Genomic DNA, 16116 nt, shown 5'->3' on the forward strand with positions numbered 1-16116 from the left:
TAGCAAAGCATCGTTGCAGAGTAACAAGAGAGACCCAGGCCAGATCTGAACACGCGGGTTACATGACTCCTCAGCCCCCTTTGGGCACTGAGTGGGGAGGGGTCTTGTTTCATTATCTGACAAGCCTGTTGTTACAAGCAGGAGCTCTGCTGTGTCTTCTGACTGGGAAACTGTAGGGTGGAGGTCGGGAAGAAAGAGGGAGACTGTGGGGCTGGAGCTGCATAGCCCTCCCTGTAGGTGAATGAAATCAGTAATAAAAGATACGGGGGAAAGAAACAGACGGGAAATCCTCATGCACCACATCACACTGGGTGTCAACTGGGCAAGGTGGTGGAGACTCTTGCATCCAGGTAACCCTCTTCCTGGGGTAGACACAGGTGTACATGCACATCACCAAGCCAGGTCAAACTAGTTTGGAACATTCTAGGTTAAACAAAAGTGAGCATCTTCCTTTTCGAGAAGAACTTCTCAGCTTAATAAAATTTGTTATGCAAAATGGGGAGGTTTACAGCACACAGGGCTTTCCAGACTTCCTTCTTTCCATGAAGCCCACTATTCACCAAATGTCAAGAGCCACTGAAGTTCTGTGGAAGCAACTTTCATAAGAAACATGTAATAGGTACAAATTTGTATTATTTTGAAGGTAAAAAGTATAAAACATAAGCAATGCTTAGTTTCATTGCCAGTCACAAGAGGTGTTTAAGACAGTTATCTGGAGACTTTGTTCTCCATAATTTCCCCCACTGACCTTCGTTTGAACCTCTTAACCACATGGAGTAAATAAAATAAATCTAAGAATTTTGTTTTAAAAACAAGTTTCCTTCTTCGGGCTCCAATCTCTATTTCTTTCTATTTACTTAAATTTTGGTTTCCACATTTTCATCATCTTTTCAGTGCAATGTTATTGAATATCTACTATGCCTCCGCCTGTCCTAGGCCCCGTATATGCAGAAATGAGTAAGACCGCCAAGCCCGATCTTGTGGAGACAGAGACCTGTCTAGGAAGGAAGGAACAATAACGATGAATAAGCATTAAGAAATGGGGGTGTCGTGGGGCTGCAAAGGACGTGGACCAGGGGGGTCAACATGGAGGGCGGGGAGCTGGGCCTGGAGGGTGGGCTGGCAGCTCTGATGAGCCTCCTAGACAAAGCTGCTGGCCTCTAATGCTCTCCTTCAAGAGTGGTTAAGTGCGGGGTGGGGGGCAATTATGGCTCGACTGGGCAGCTGCTGCGGGTCCAGCAAGCTGTCCACCCTCACTAGCCTTGGGCAGCACCTGCTCCAGCAGCGCCGCTCCCTTCCTCATGCACGCGGTGGGCGTCCATGGTCTCTCCAGATCATTCCCTGAACTGCATCTGGACATCAGAAAATGCAGATCAAAAGTCCAGGAGATGTCCCCTCACCTCGCAGAACGGTCATCATCAAAGAGACAGGAGGCGGGTGTCAAGTGTCGGTGAGAGGTGGACGCGGGGAGCCCTGTGCACTGTGGCAGGAGACGGCCAATGAAGTGTGGGGGAAAGGCCTGGAGCCTCTTGGAGGACGAAGGACAGCATTGCACTGGGTCCACCGCCCCTGCAGGGCTCATGTGCCACAGAGGAGAACCCCGTGTGTGAAGACGGCGGCTTTCCCAGTTCACTGCAGATCACAGCCAGGTGCAGGGTTAACCGCAGTGTGCACCCAAGACCCACAGAAGAGGAAAGTGCCCTGCACATTGCCATGGGACACAGCTCAGTGCCAAGCCAGAGGGCCTCCTGTCCTCTGCAATAGTGTGGGTGAACTGGAGGATCTCCCTGGAGGCACAGAGAGACAAGCACTGCGTGACCTCCAGCACTGCGTGACTCACACGAGGGCTCTGACAACAGGATCCACACACGCAGAGCACGGAGCGGTGGCTACCAGGGGCTGGGGAGGGACGAGGTGACGCCCGCCAAAGCACACGACACTTGAGACAGGAGGAGCAGGAGGCCTAAGTTCAGAAGCCCTAAGGCACACGCAGGGCCACTGTGGGTGAAGGCATATTGTTTACTTGGAAACTACTGGCACCGATTTTAAATGCTCTCATCACAAAAAAAAAAAAAAATCTTAAGTATGTGAGACAAAGGGTCTGTTAAATGCCTGACTAGCCACTCTACAAGGTGTATGCATTTCAAAATACCATGTTGTAGATCATAAATATTAACAAGTTTTGTGTGATATTAATAATAAAACAATAATATCACCATTGTGTTAACTGGTTTCATTTTTGGCAATACATGTCTGTTCAAAAATATGGAAAAATTACTGCCAAACATGGTTTCAGAAGTCAGGGACCTGCCCAAGGACAGGCTGTGTGCGTCTCAATTATTTTTAGATACACGTGAGAGAATTCAATGCTGCTATGTAAAAGATAAAGTGGTGGTGCATGCCTGTCTTCCCAGTGGATCTGGAGGCTGAGGCAGGAGGATTGCAGGTTCTTGAGATTAGCCTCAGCAACTTAGTGAGGCCCTAGGCAATTTAGCAAAAAATAAAAAAGGTACTGGGGATATGGTTCAGTGGTTAAGTGCCCCTGGGTTCAAACCCTGGTACCAAAAAAAAAAAAAAAAAAAGAAAGAAAGAACGAAAAGAAAGAAAAAGAAAAAAGACAGAAATGAGAATATGTGACAACATAGGAAAAAAAGATGCATGACAGAAAATCACATGCACCCCAGGTCCAAGGAACTGCACAGCTAACCCCACTCTGTCAGGAAGGACAGGCACGAAACTGTTCTGGAGTGGTGACGCCATCATAAGTATTTTCCCACTGTGCTAGTAATTGTGCTACTCCTGATTTCACTACTTTGTAATTTAAAATATAAAGATGAACTTTGAAAAGCTAGGGCCAGACTCTCCTCACTGGCCAAGGCACTGTGCACGTCCTCTGTGACACTTAACACGGCTCCTGCTTTCGGGACTTCCATCAGACAGAAGTGAGTCCAGGAGCCTGGCCCACAGAGAGTCTCCAGGACCCCACAGTCCCCGGGCAGCCTGGGTGCTCTGGAGGGTCCTCTCAGGCACCTTCAGGCTGCAGAACACAGCACTCTCCTAATTACTGTCAGGGATCCTTTTTGCAGATGACTGCAAACAGCCACCACTGTGTATCAAGCTTCTTTAGACGACAATAACAATCTCGCTGTTTGATTGCAGCTTAGGGAATGCGCCTAGAGGTGAGCTCATTCCCAGCAGCCAAGCCGAGGAGGGGCTACTCATTGCAAAGGGTCAAGGCACCACTGGAGTGGAAAATGACTCAACTTCTACTTTATTAACTCCAGCTTCTGCTTTGGCTTCATCTAGCTCAGGAAGCTCTTCAATATAAAAGCCACAGTGCACTCTACTTCAAATGTGTAGTGTACTAAGATTCCATTGATCTGTGATTACTACATTTGAAATAAAATGTGTTAAATATAAATTTATATTATTCAATTTGGTTTTCTCAGAAGGATTCATAGAAGAAAATTTCAGAAAAAAAGTAGCTTTCTATTGGCAAATAAATTTAGAATAACTGAGATCAATTATGTTACATAATTCAAATAATTATCAGTAGTTGGGAACAGTAAGAATTAACAGCAAAATGAATTTCTATAAGATCAAGATATATTAGTGTTCAAATTAGGCACCCAAGTGGAAAACTTTAAGTTAAACCGTGAAAGTGGGAGAATTTTGTCTTTTAAATAAAATGTGATAAAAAATACATTTTTTTTCACCTCAGTGCTTAACACTGATGAAAACCCCGTCACTTGACTTGATTTCTAAAGACATTTCTTCTTCACTGACTACTTACCTTCACCAGAGTAGGAAGAGCTTTCTACGTGAATGAACCACTTCTAAATGGGGCCATTCTAAAATGAACTCTTTTTCAACATGCCTTTCTCAGAGAGTGGCCATCTCCAGATCTATTTAACATGGATACCACAACTGCTTCTGGGGGAAAAAACTCTGAAGTGACTTAACATTAAACTAGAGTCCAAAAGATGCAGATGTGTTGATGTCCACCCTCCACTGATGACCAGGTCCATGCACCTGACCGGCTGCACCGAGGTTCCCACCTCCTCCCTCAGCCCACACCAGCTGGCTTCTCCGGAATCCCTGGAAGCCATCCATCAGTCCACAGGATGTTTTATTCTCTAGTAGCTTTTGTTTTTAATTAACACTTGCTGATTGTGTTTATGAGTACAGTGGCATTTGAATGTGTGTGTTCCTGTGTGACGGTCAGGTCAGGGCAAGGAGCACCCTCATTTGGTTGGGGAGCACCCTAAATCCTATTAGCTATTTCACAATATTCACTTACTGCCATTCACGGCTCTCCTACTGTCACAGACTTAGGAGCTATTCCTCCCATCCACATGCACCCCGCCTCTGTGAACCATCGTCTAAATGGGTGGGTGGGTGGACGGGGTGGACAGACAGACATCAGCCTCTGGGTGATGAACTCCAGTCCTGACTCCCATGTTCACGGTGCTGCCTGCAGGGCACTTGGAGGCTCTGCACCTCCAGCCAGAAGAGGTATGTGGCATGATGCGGTTTTTTGTCTCAAGCCACAGAAAACAGAAAAATTTGAGCAAGAAGAACTTTAGTGCTGAGTTCCATCCGGGGTTTATCACCTTTGTCCTAATAACCTGGACGGGGATGGCTTCCTGAGCTGGATTAAGCCGAAGCCAAAGCCAAAGCTGGATGAGAGTGTCAGGCACGCCCACAGGTGGACGGTGCGGCTCTCCTGACGCTGTTCCCAGGGGGAACAGAGCTGTGTGGAGGGGTGAGGGGCCAGGCACACTCAGGCCTGTGCGCTCTCCTGCATGTTACTCCCCCGACACTGGGGACCTCGGCGCAGCCCGGGTGGGCCACAGGCCCCTACTCAGCTGTGGAGCCAGTGCTTTCTGGGTCTGGGTGGTGTGCGCCCGGTTCCTCCCTCCCTACAACAGCACCGAGAGCCAAGCCAAGCTCTCAGACCCTGCAGCCAGGCAGTGTAGGGGAGAGCACAGAGGTGACAGTGACAGTGTCACGGAAGCCTGATGCCTCCTCCCTACCACACCTTGACCAAGAGCCCAGGGGAGCGGGGAGGGAACAGTGCCCACTGTACTGTGCCTTCTCCATCCTTCCCCTGGACACGCGCACTGACCCTTCCCCGCCCTCCGTTCCTCCTGCTTCCTCTAGTCCCCAGGCTCAACCCTGGGCTCGTCACTGCCCCATGCCAGGTTTGGTGGAGGAATGTTAGGCTGAGGCACAGAGAGTGGAGGGCAGGAGGGGACAAGGGCCACAGGCCTGGAGGCCCCGGGACTGTCTCCTGGGAGTGCGCTGCCCTTCGCCCTGGAGTCCCGTGGCCTCTCGCCCTGCTCTTTAATCAGGTACCATCCACAAATCCCCGTGGAAGGAATGAACAGGACTGTGTGGTTTCGACGTGAGGTGTCCCCCAAAAGCTCATGTGGGAGGCAACACAGCAAGTTGGAGCTGCGGACACTGGGTCCTGAGAGCCTCCGCAGGGTCAGCGCACCCGTGTGCTGAAGGAGGTGAGCTGGTGACCACAGGCAGGTGGGGTGTGGCCGGAGCAGGGAGTTGCGGGGTGGACCCTTGGTGAGCGGAGCTTAGTCTCTCCCTGCTGCCTGGTGCCATGTTCCCAGCCACCACCCTCCACCATGATGCTCTGCCTCAGCTCAGGCCCCGAGGAACAGAATCAGCTGTGAGTGGACTGAGACCTCTGAAACCAGGAACCCCAAATAAACGTTTCCTCCTCTGACTGTTCTGGCAGGTCTTTTGCTCACAGCAGTGAAAAGGCTGACTAAGCCCAGGACGACCCGGTCACCACAGCAGCCATTCAGAATGGGTCTCAAATGCCCAAGAGCCCTGGGCTGCGGGCTCTAGGAGCAAGCCGTGGGGAGCCGGCCAGGCATGGAGAGGCAGAGAGGGACAGTTGCAGACCCCCTAGGCTGGGCAGGCATTCGGGAATGCGCCCCCCCCCCCCAAACTCAGCAGTCGAGGTGGCCTGTCCCACTGCAGAAAGGAGGAAAACAAGACACAGGTCCCTTGCTCAAGTGCCTGATTCAAACTGTCTTTCTTCACTCTGAAAGTCATCACTTCAGTCTTTGATGGATCAGCAAACCTAATATAAAGATACTATTTGGCAAAATGGGCAAATATTCTCTCCTGAAAATACAGGGTGCAAAACCTTTCGATATTCCGATTTATGCTTGACACCCGCACTCATAAGAGCCCTGCAAGCACAGCTCCCAGGCTCCACCAGAGAGGAATAGCACAGCAAGAACACACCAGGAGGGCAGGAGCACACGAAGACACACCTGCCACAAACTGTGACGTCCAGAGGTACAACCAGAAGGATCACAAAGGACCCGAACATGGTGCCCTACAGAAGTCGGCACAGAGCCAGGTCCTGCAAACCCGACTGCACTGGGCCTGGTTTACACGCATGCCCTCCCCAGGGACTCCTGTGCCCTGCTTGTCCCCCGATGTCCCACTCTGTTCCTGGGCCCCGGGAGCAGCTGACGTCAGCCAGGGTCAGAAGCCCACAAGACCTCTGCTGGCAGGAGCCCCGCAGCCAGCTTGGCCGGCCGAGCCTGTCAGGGGGGTTCTGGGTTTCAGAGCACTACAGGGAACGGGGTCAGCAGCCCAGGGAGGCAGGGGAGTCAGTGCCATGGGGGCACTCTGACAACGGAACCAGGGGCAGGAGGAGGCCAGCAGCAGGCACCGGGGCCAGTCCCAGCCAGGTCAGCTGAGCAGGGACGGAGCGGCTGGCTGAGGGTGTCCTGTCTACAGCTCCCTCGCCGTCTGCCTGGCTCCACTTCCTCACTCCTGCTGCCTGGGCCCGAGGTGCCCTGAGACCTTGCCTTCAGATGACTGGCAGGAAATCCCAGACTCCTGGGACTCGGATCAGATGACCAGTTCCAGGACTTGGAGTCACTTTCACCAGGTGATCTGGCTGTGTAAATGCTGCAAATAAATGCAGCTCTGCTAAGCCATTAGCCCATGCTCTCCTCACTGTGTGGTAAGGTCCTGTGGCCAAGAAAGACAGCTTCCTGCTCAGACTTCCTAAAATCCCGAATACACCGCTTCTAGTTATTTGCAAATCTCTGCTCCTTACCATTTGATCTACTTCAACCCAACCCCCACCTCCAAAATTGATTGAATTCTTAGTACAGTTTCTTCTCTGATATCAGTTTTGTGTCATTATAGAAATAAAACCTTAAATCACTTTTCATATTAAAGAATGTAGGTAGGACTAAGTCAATCTGAGAGAAAGGCAAGCTAGGGGTACTGGATAGCAAAAAAGAAAGCGTCCTGGGGAGTTTGATGGGAATATCGCACCACGCTGTGCAGACACAGAGGCTCAACCTCTGAAGGCAGAGATGTGGCCCCTCAGTCCCTGCAGCTGTGTATTTGCTAGTTGGCGCATCTGCTCTGATGTCCTGCCATGGAGACCAGCCCTCACTGCCCCTTGTGACTGAGGACAAAGGCAAGGCTGGTTCTCCTCGGGCTCCGCACCTGCTCCTCCCTCTGCTGGGGCCCACCCCCATCTCCACATGGAGGGACCCTGGCCTTCCCAGCAGAGGCCCCAGCTTTGCAGCCATCTCCAGAGCCTTTGCCGACCGCCACACCCACAGCAGCCGATCCTTCCTGATGCTCATCTGGTACCCTTATGTCACAAGAGTACCGGCAGTTCCCCAGGACTGGAGTAGAGGACCTCATGAAGGTGACCCCCAAGGATGCCGTGGGTGGTGGTCCTGCCTGCCCTTCCCTTCCTTTGAGAAGAGTGATGAGAAGCAAAGCTGACTTCAGACGCAACAGCTAACCCCCCGAGGTGGCCTGGGCCTCTGTCTGTGTGGGAGCTGTGCACAGGTGTGCTGATGTACCTGGTGAAATGGTCACACAGTCCAGCCAGGGAGCACTCCTACCTCTCATATCCTCTCTCACAGTGAGGTAGCTGAAGCCCGCTCCCTAAAATTCCAGGAAACGGTAGCGAGCTGTTAACTACAGTCCGTATGCCAAGCCTCAGATCCCTGGAGGCCTTCATCCTACCAGGCTGCAGTCCACCTTGGACTGAGCAGATTCAGAAGGTCTTAGGCCGTCAGGGCAAGATGGGGAGGAGCATGTGTGACGGCCAAACCGGTCCTGGTTGTGAATGAAATCCTAAAAATGATATGGCATGAAACCATTCCTTGGGAAAGGGTCAGTTCCCTCCCCCTCAGGCTTCCTCCAGGGACCCTGATTAACCATGGCCCTACCTCTTGGATTGGATGGAAAAAACTGCCCTAGGAGTCTGACCACTCCCTCTGTTGTGAACACCCCAGTGCCAGGCTTTCAAAGACGAGAGAGTTAAGGGTGCCTGGAAAAGAGCCTTTCTTCTGATCTGTTTCTGTAGGCAAGCTTCACCTTAGAGACCCCACATGAGGCCTTCAGCAACATGGATTAGGAAATTTTTCAAAAGAGGAAAAAGGCCCCATTGATAGGATGAGTCTAAGATAACCCAAATAACCTGTGAATGTTGTGAGAAAGTGTGGATCAGGGCTCAGAATCTGGAGTTCGTCTTCCTCTGGGCCTACTAGCCTGTCTCTGAGTGCTGCTTGTACTCCTCCTCGATCACTGTTTCCTGCAAGAGGCCAGGCCCAGGGCCAGAGCAGAGGAGCATGGAGAGGGTCTTCTGATGAGTTCAAGTGCCTGGTTAACGAAACTGTGTGTGGACACAAACAGGGGACCCAGTCAGTCAGACAGACACTTATGCATGTGTGCTCCCAAGTGGGGAATTCAATAGAATCCAGGGGACATCAATCAGTCATGGTGAGAAGATCATGACCGGGGAGGAGATGAGGAAATGAGGAAATTCCAGAGACCACAAAAGAATAGGCCAGGACTCCCCCTCTGGATTTCCAGCTCTGGGCAGGTTCTCTTTGGAGAAGTCCCTGTATCTCTATGGCCTTGGCAATAAGCCTACTTCTTGCTTGCTGTCTCTGTGCCCTGTTCTTAACTTCTTTGCTGAATGGAGACAATGAACCCAGCACCACTGGACATGGCCACCGTCTGCCCCTGCCCTACCCAGCCCTGGCCACCGCCGTTCTGCTCTTCTGTGTTTTCTGCTTCTTTAGACTCCACACACCGTTGGGTGTGGCAGTATTTCCCTCTCTTGATCTGGCTCAGGCCCAGGTGGGCCTGTTCTTCCCACAGGTGGATCAGCCCACCTGGGAGCTCTGGGTTCTTTCTTCATGTGTCCTTAAGATCTGTTCCATGCACGAGGTCTCAAGAGCTGGTCTGTGCACCAGAGGCTGTCCCAGGATGATGGCTGTCCTGCTCTTGCAGAGGTGGCTCCATTTCCTCAGAGCAAGAGGTCTCCAAGCAACAGTGTCAGTCTCCAGAGACCCTCAAGAGCAAGCCAGGACGGTTTTCTTGTGAGGGCAGGAAAGACTCAGCAGCATAAAGGGGCCCTTCTCTGCTATTCCAAGGTTGTGCTCATCAAAAGTCCAGTATGGGAAAGGGAGTGAGGAGCCCACTAAGCACACACACTGGGCGGGCATCGGGAAGCTGAACGTGGACAGATCCTCGTTTCCTGACCCTCCCACGTGCCTGCTCCCATGTGTATGAAGAGGAAGCTGAGGGGCATTGCTAATGGACTTCGGACAACTGCTGCAAAGGGTGTTTAATAGGACAGAGGGACAAAAGGACTGATTGAGTTTTCACTTACTTATTGGGGTTCTGATTTATTTTACTAGATCATAGCTAAAAACAAAAGCTGTCTAGCCGGCTACCTTCTCGATTTCCTCTAGGACACAGATACAGAAATGTGAATCGACTCGTAACCAGCAATTCCCAGCAAGGTTAGAAGTCCGGCGTCTCTGAGGTTGGTTCTGTTGTCACAGGCCACCACCCAGAGATCCCAAAACGTTGCTCAGGGAATGAGTGCCTCCCCCGCCTACCCACCGCTTGCCCCTCTGTTCTCCGGGAGGTCAGCACTGTGCTGCTGATTACAGTGGGAATCGGCGGCCGACCACCACGAGGAGGCAAGAAGCATCACTGAGGCGGCAGCAGAGTCTGAAGGGCAGCCATCTGAATAAGTGACAGGTTCTGGCTGGGAAGTAAGGTGACCCCAAAAGCTCATGTATGACACAATGCAAGGTTAGGGGTGAAATGATTGGGTTATGTCAGCCTTAACCCAACCGGCAAATCAGTCACCTGAGAGGATTAACTGAGTTAACTGGAGGCAGTGCCTTACGGCTGGAGGAGGGGGTCCCCGGGGCCTGGCTTGGGGGTTACATTTTGTATCTGGTGAGTGGAGCCTCTTTCTGCTTCCTCATCATCACGTGAGCCTCCTCCCTCGGCTACGCTCTTTCTCCATGATATTCAGCCTCTCCTGGAGCCCCAAGGAATGGAGCCTGCTACCTGTGCACTGAGACCTCTGAAACTGTGAGCCCCAAATAAACTCTTCCTCTTCTACCTTTGTTCTTGTCAGGTCTCGTAGTTAGAGCAGTGAGAAGCTGACTGAAACAGAAATACAATACGTACACCAATCTCTACGCCATGACGTGCATTCATCATAAATAACATTCTTCCAAACCTTTGTAAAAACAATGTTTTATCAACTTAAAAGGTGGTTTTAATACACTAATTGGAACTGTGGATGAGTGGGGAGCAGGGGTCTGCAGCAGCACCAGGAGCCACACCTGTGCTTTCTGTGCTGTTCTCCATGACGGTCAGCGCTGAGCACACAGCTGTTCCTCACTAAGGCACCCATCTGTGAGGCACGCTGGACAGCAGGGCACAAGCCCCAGAGAGCTCAGTGGCTCCTGTGTATGTGCCTCCCAGGAGGGCCACCTGGCTCCTGGGCCCACTGCCCATGCACTGTGCACCCGGGGGCTGCTGCCCAGGATACTGCCCACTGGCCTTGCTTCTCACTGTTTTCCCCAGATCATCATTTGAGGGAGGTCACTAAGATTAGACCACCTTATTACAGCAAGAACCAACTGGAACCTTGTTTCTTCTGCAGACACACAGAAGCTGCAGTGGACAGAAGACTCGGGAAAGGCCCCCTAATGAGATTTCCAGACTTTCCCAGGATATCAAACGCGGTTTCCAGGGCCAGCCTCCGAGGGCTGTGCTCACCTCCCGTCCTACCAGGAATGACATAAGCCACGTGGGAAATGGTCGTCAACTACATGTTACGAACAAAAAGTGTGGCTCTTCTCATAACCCCGATGGCCAGGTACCTATGGAGCAGATGCATCCCCGGAGCTGGAAGGTGGAATAGCAGTCACCAAGGGATGTGGCCGAAGGGAAGTGAAGTCCCTGCTTTACAGCCCAGAGCTTCAGGTGGCAGGATGAGAGGGCTCCGGCTGGAGGCTGGTCCTGGCTGCACCTCGTGTGCATGACCTTAATGCTGCTGATCCACACACAAACAGTGGATATGACCTAAATATCTAAGTGCAACTGAATAGTTAAAATATTAACCAAATTATCTTTTAAAAATCCTAATTCCCAGGCTAAGTTCCTGTTGATTAAATCAGAATATTTGGGGTAAGCTGAAGTACTTCCTGCGTGGTGCAGACCAGCCAGCACACCCCTTCCATCCTTCAACAGACCGCTGGTGGGGGCAGAGAGGAAAATACAATGAAAAACCTGCAATGCTAAAGAGTTTCTAAAGGATAAGACAATTAGAGAGCAAGGAGCAGGCCCGAGGGGGGCACAACTCCGTGCCATCCCAGATACCAACCCACCTGCCTCCCCTGGGCTTCAGGGTTGTTGGTCCCCCCGAGGAGCACCTTCCCGGCTAGGCGGAGTCTTATTCAACAACGGGCCACGGAGGAAACCTGACTGAGAGCCACAGAGCTCCACACCACAGGGCGTGGCCCCGAAGTAATGATGTCATCTATTTTGTCCTACCCTTTCACAGGTGAAGGACCAAGAAGCAGAGAACCAGGTTACAGAGGACACTTCCAGGAGCATTAATATTCATTTACGATGAAGATGATACAGTGGGCTAATTAATTCTTCCACCATCTTTTGACAAATTAATCTACTTAAGTGTCAATGATCTACTTTCACAGAAAATTATTTAAATGGATACTTTATTATTTTGAAAATGAATATGTGCTATCACAGATATTGAGAAGACTGTGGAAGACAGAGAGAGAAGGAACCCGAGTGCTACCCAGGGGATCCTTGATTGGAAGAAGCTTTAGCCAGATAGATGCTACCTGAAACATTCACAGTGCTCCTTTTTCAAAGGGACATAAAGGTTTCAAATAGTGCAAACAGGAAAATATTGGCTGTGGTTTGTCTTCACGTCGCTCTTGTGGATACAGCCTGCAGTCTTTGAAAGAGCAGCAATCACTGCCACCCATTTTTCTTAGACGAGCTCAGTTCCTTTGGAGCGGGAGCCTTTAGAAGTCTACATGACTGCCTTCAGGTGAGGGCACAGAAATGTGTTGTGTCCTCAATTTTTAATTTCAAATTTCAAAGACACTTTGGAGCAGGTCGGGATCACTGGCGTGGCAGATTCAAGTGCAGGACACAGCAGAGGGCACGTGCACTTCACCCACCGGTTTAATTTACAGGGAGCATCTAAAAGAAATGCTTTCTTCTCCATGTTGTTGCTTTCCGCCCTGTGCAGCTGAGTAGCAAGGAAATCATGGACGGACCAAGCATGGCTTGCAGAAACAAAATACAGTTCTTAGACTTTCATTTTCAGAACACTGGGTGGAAAGGAATCAGATATGAGGTGTGGAAAACTCTTCCAACATGAAACAAAGCTTAGGTGTTTTTAAGTTTCTAAAGGCTTCCATCATAGTTCCCAAATTTCATTTAAATGAAACATCAATATGGTCTTTATTCTGAACTTTAAAATCTTCTTTTACTAGCAAATTGATTTTTTAATTGGTAGGAAAGTGCAGGCCAAATAACCCAGTGATATTTTAACAACAGCAGTGAGAGAACCCACATTTCCTTCTCGTTATTAAGATGAGCAATGACCTGCATAACTAATCTTGGAAGCAGCAGGGGCTCAGTGCCAAATACGCTGTACGGATTGAATGAATCGACGCTCTCTGATTGAAATAATCGTATTCCCGAGAATGTACCTGAAAATCAACATTCTGCATATCCAGTTAGCACTTACAGAACGTGAATGCAAATGCTTCCTATGAAAAGTGAAAATAAATGACTTAACACATCATCACTGAATGCTCGCTGTGAGCCAAGCACAGGGCTCGGCATTGGGAATGTGTAGCAGATAAGATCAGGTCCCATTCCTCTGGAGAGAGGCGGTCACTAACCCTGCACTGTGCTTATTAAAATAACCCTGTGAACCCAGGCATGCACCTAAGTTTCAGTGGCCAGTCCTAGCAAGTAAAAGGAGAGCTCAGAGGCAGTGAGGAGGGGGAACATTTCAGGTAGCACGGTCAGGAGGTGGCCCTGCATGGGCACCTGAAGGAGGTGGCACCTGGTACCCACAATCCTGACCTGAGGCTCAATGTAGGTAAGGCACCCTCAGCATTGTGGACGGGATGAGGAAAGCAACACACCACAGAGAAAATCCTGAACTTAGAAATAAGGAAGAGCTAAGTGGGAGAGCCAGTAAAAAGAAAAATAACACCTACAGGATGGAGACGGCCAGAGGGTTCTGGGCAGGTCTCCCTCCTCCTCCCCACCAGCCAAGGACGCACTATCACACGGGTGCCCTCAGACCCCCAGCCACAGAGCCTGCAGTGGCAGGTAAGAGCCTGGTTTCTGCCATCTCCCTCCCTAAAACATCACTCAGACTCAGAGGCATCAAGGAAAGCGACCCTCCGGGAAAGGAAGAGCAACTGCCTCCCGGACAACAGCCCATCTGCCAGGCTTTGTGCTTCCTGAGCGGAGGGGCCGGGGTGGAGAAGTGTGGAGCCACTCGGGGTTGGGACGGGAGGGCGGGGGAACTGTCAGCCGGCTGGTGAGGCGCTGAAAACCACCCGGGGGAGTGGAAAGAGCGGCCTGGCGTCAGGAGATGTGGTCACTAATTGGACTCTGCTCCTCATGACCACCTGGGGTTTCCCTTATGGACCTCAATTTCTCCTTCTCTTCAATGACAGATAATCCCATTTGATGTCCTGTAACTTCATAAAGTAATTTACAAAATAAAATTAAAAGTAAAGTTTATTTTTAGGAAGGATGAAAAGGTGCAGGATCAGAAGCGTCTAGCATGCATGTTGATGTCTCTGTATCCACGATGCAATTCAATGTTTGTTTTTAGGTAATAACTGTCACTCTCCCAGCCTCCAGCCCCGCTCTGGGCAGAGGTCAGGTTTTCTCTAAACAGTTGTTCATCTGCTCCCTGACCTGTCCTGTTTCACTTAATTGGCTTAACAGAGACCTAATGAGGCCATGCTCCTATATCCCTAGGGACAGGTTTGTTAGCTGGAATTTAACCCAGTTCAATAGAGAACACGTCTACCTTATGCTGGGCAGAGTAATGAGAAATGAAATCAATAAGGCCTGTCCCCTTTCCTTCAGGAGCTCCTGATTTAAAGGGCTGAAGGCTGGGGCTATCGCTCAGTGGTACAGCGCTTGCCTTCCACATGGGCGGCACTGGGTTCTATTGTCAGCACCACATAAAAATAAATAAAGATATTATGTCTCTCTACAACTAAAAAAAAATTAAAGAGATTATGGAAACATAAATTGTTTTGTCCTAAACCCAAAGTCGCAGGAAGGTTAAAGCCAGAGGGTGGAGCTCCTGGGAATAGCAGGCACCCTGTGGGCAATGAGGGGGGCTGCGGGGACAGGACACATCCCTGCCACAAGAGGGACAGCAGCCCAGCAGGACCACAGGGCTGTGGACCGTGCCTGTCTGAGCTCCTCGTCTGTTTCCACAGCAGACAGCTCTGCTCGGCTCGGCTCCTGGAGGAGTCCCCAAGGAGAACAACTGGTGTGGCAGCTGTCAGTGCAGGAAGGAAAATCATCCTGTGTAGGAAGGTGAGTGCCATGTTGCCATGAGACACTAAAGAGAGCAGCGGCCACACCACAGGGAGGGACTGTCACACAGGCACTGGGGCCTGTGCCAGGGAGGGAGGAGCAGACCGGAGGCCCAATTTTCAGAGCATCCAGGGCTCCCTCAATTCAGTTTCAGCACCTGTTAAATGTGATGGAGAGGTTTTTACAGGAGGTATCGTAGGATCAGAAACAGTATATATGAAGAATCTGCAGCACCTGACAGTGTGCAGCAGGACAACTGTTCTCAGTGGTCAGGGACACCGTGCCCCTGTGCTCAGACACATGGCTGGAATGCTGGGCTCCAGTGCGGCTCTCAGCCATCTCTTCACCTGGTGACTGGGGAGTCCACAACCTGCACGCCTCATCCGGTGGCCCAGTACAGTGGGTGTGGAAAACTGTAGGCATTAGAACTACCCTTGTTAGAGGTCAGCAAGGTGCACAGGGGCTTCAGCCAACAAGATCCAGTTCAAATCTGTCTACCAAGATGAGAGTGTGGATGTGTTCACATTTTGAATTTCAAAAGAGACCTATTTATACAAATCAAGATCATCATATTTGCCTGGACAGAGGGTACAGATGCTCTCTAGCAGAGGGAGCGGATGAACAGCGGTGGCCAGGACCCCCCATGACCTCTCCCACCAGCTCAGCCCTTCCTTCACGTGGTCCATCTGGGTGATTCCATCCATCCTATTTGAACTCAGCTCTACAGCAAACGCTTTGTCTTTGGGAGAGGGGACTGTCCTCAAGCTGACTTGAGTTCAAATGAGAAAGCTTTGTGTTTTAGGCTTCATTTACTTTAAATAATTTATAGATAATGCTGAGATTAATATTTAGATTGCCTTCGGAAAAAAGATTTCCATAAACAATATAAATAAAACCAGATGAAGACTATTTACCAATATAATAAAGCAACCTCTTTCCAAACAAAACAGAATTCGAGTGCTGACCACAATCCATCCACTCATCTTGACTGTGGCTGTCCTTAGTTTGGATCATACCTTCGTCATTAGTTCTGATTACAAGAATTTAGAAATTAGAAAGAACAGAATTGCCTTTCATTAAAAACTGTCTCAGAAACACTTCAAGCTGTTCAGAATCCTTCCTCTGTTATGAACATCAGTGTCAGCAGTGAACATGTTACATGCT

At 50.2% G+C, this 16116-nt stretch overlaps 1 protein-coding gene across 1 annotated transcript in view; it reads right to left on the reverse strand.

Moving 5' to 3' along the window:
* The window catches only part of Csmd1 (CUB and Sushi multiple domains 1), a 1139207-nt gene that overhangs the window by 462322 nt on the left and 660769 nt on the right, over positions 1–16116 (reverse strand). The window lies entirely within an intron of this gene.

This window comes from Urocitellus parryii, chromosome 14, assembly GCF_045843805.1.
Source record: "Urocitellus parryii isolate mUroPar1 chromosome 14, mUroPar1.hap1, whole genome shotgun sequence".
Classification (NCBI taxonomy): Eukaryota; Metazoa; Chordata; class Mammalia; order Rodentia; family Sciuridae; genus Urocitellus; species Urocitellus parryii.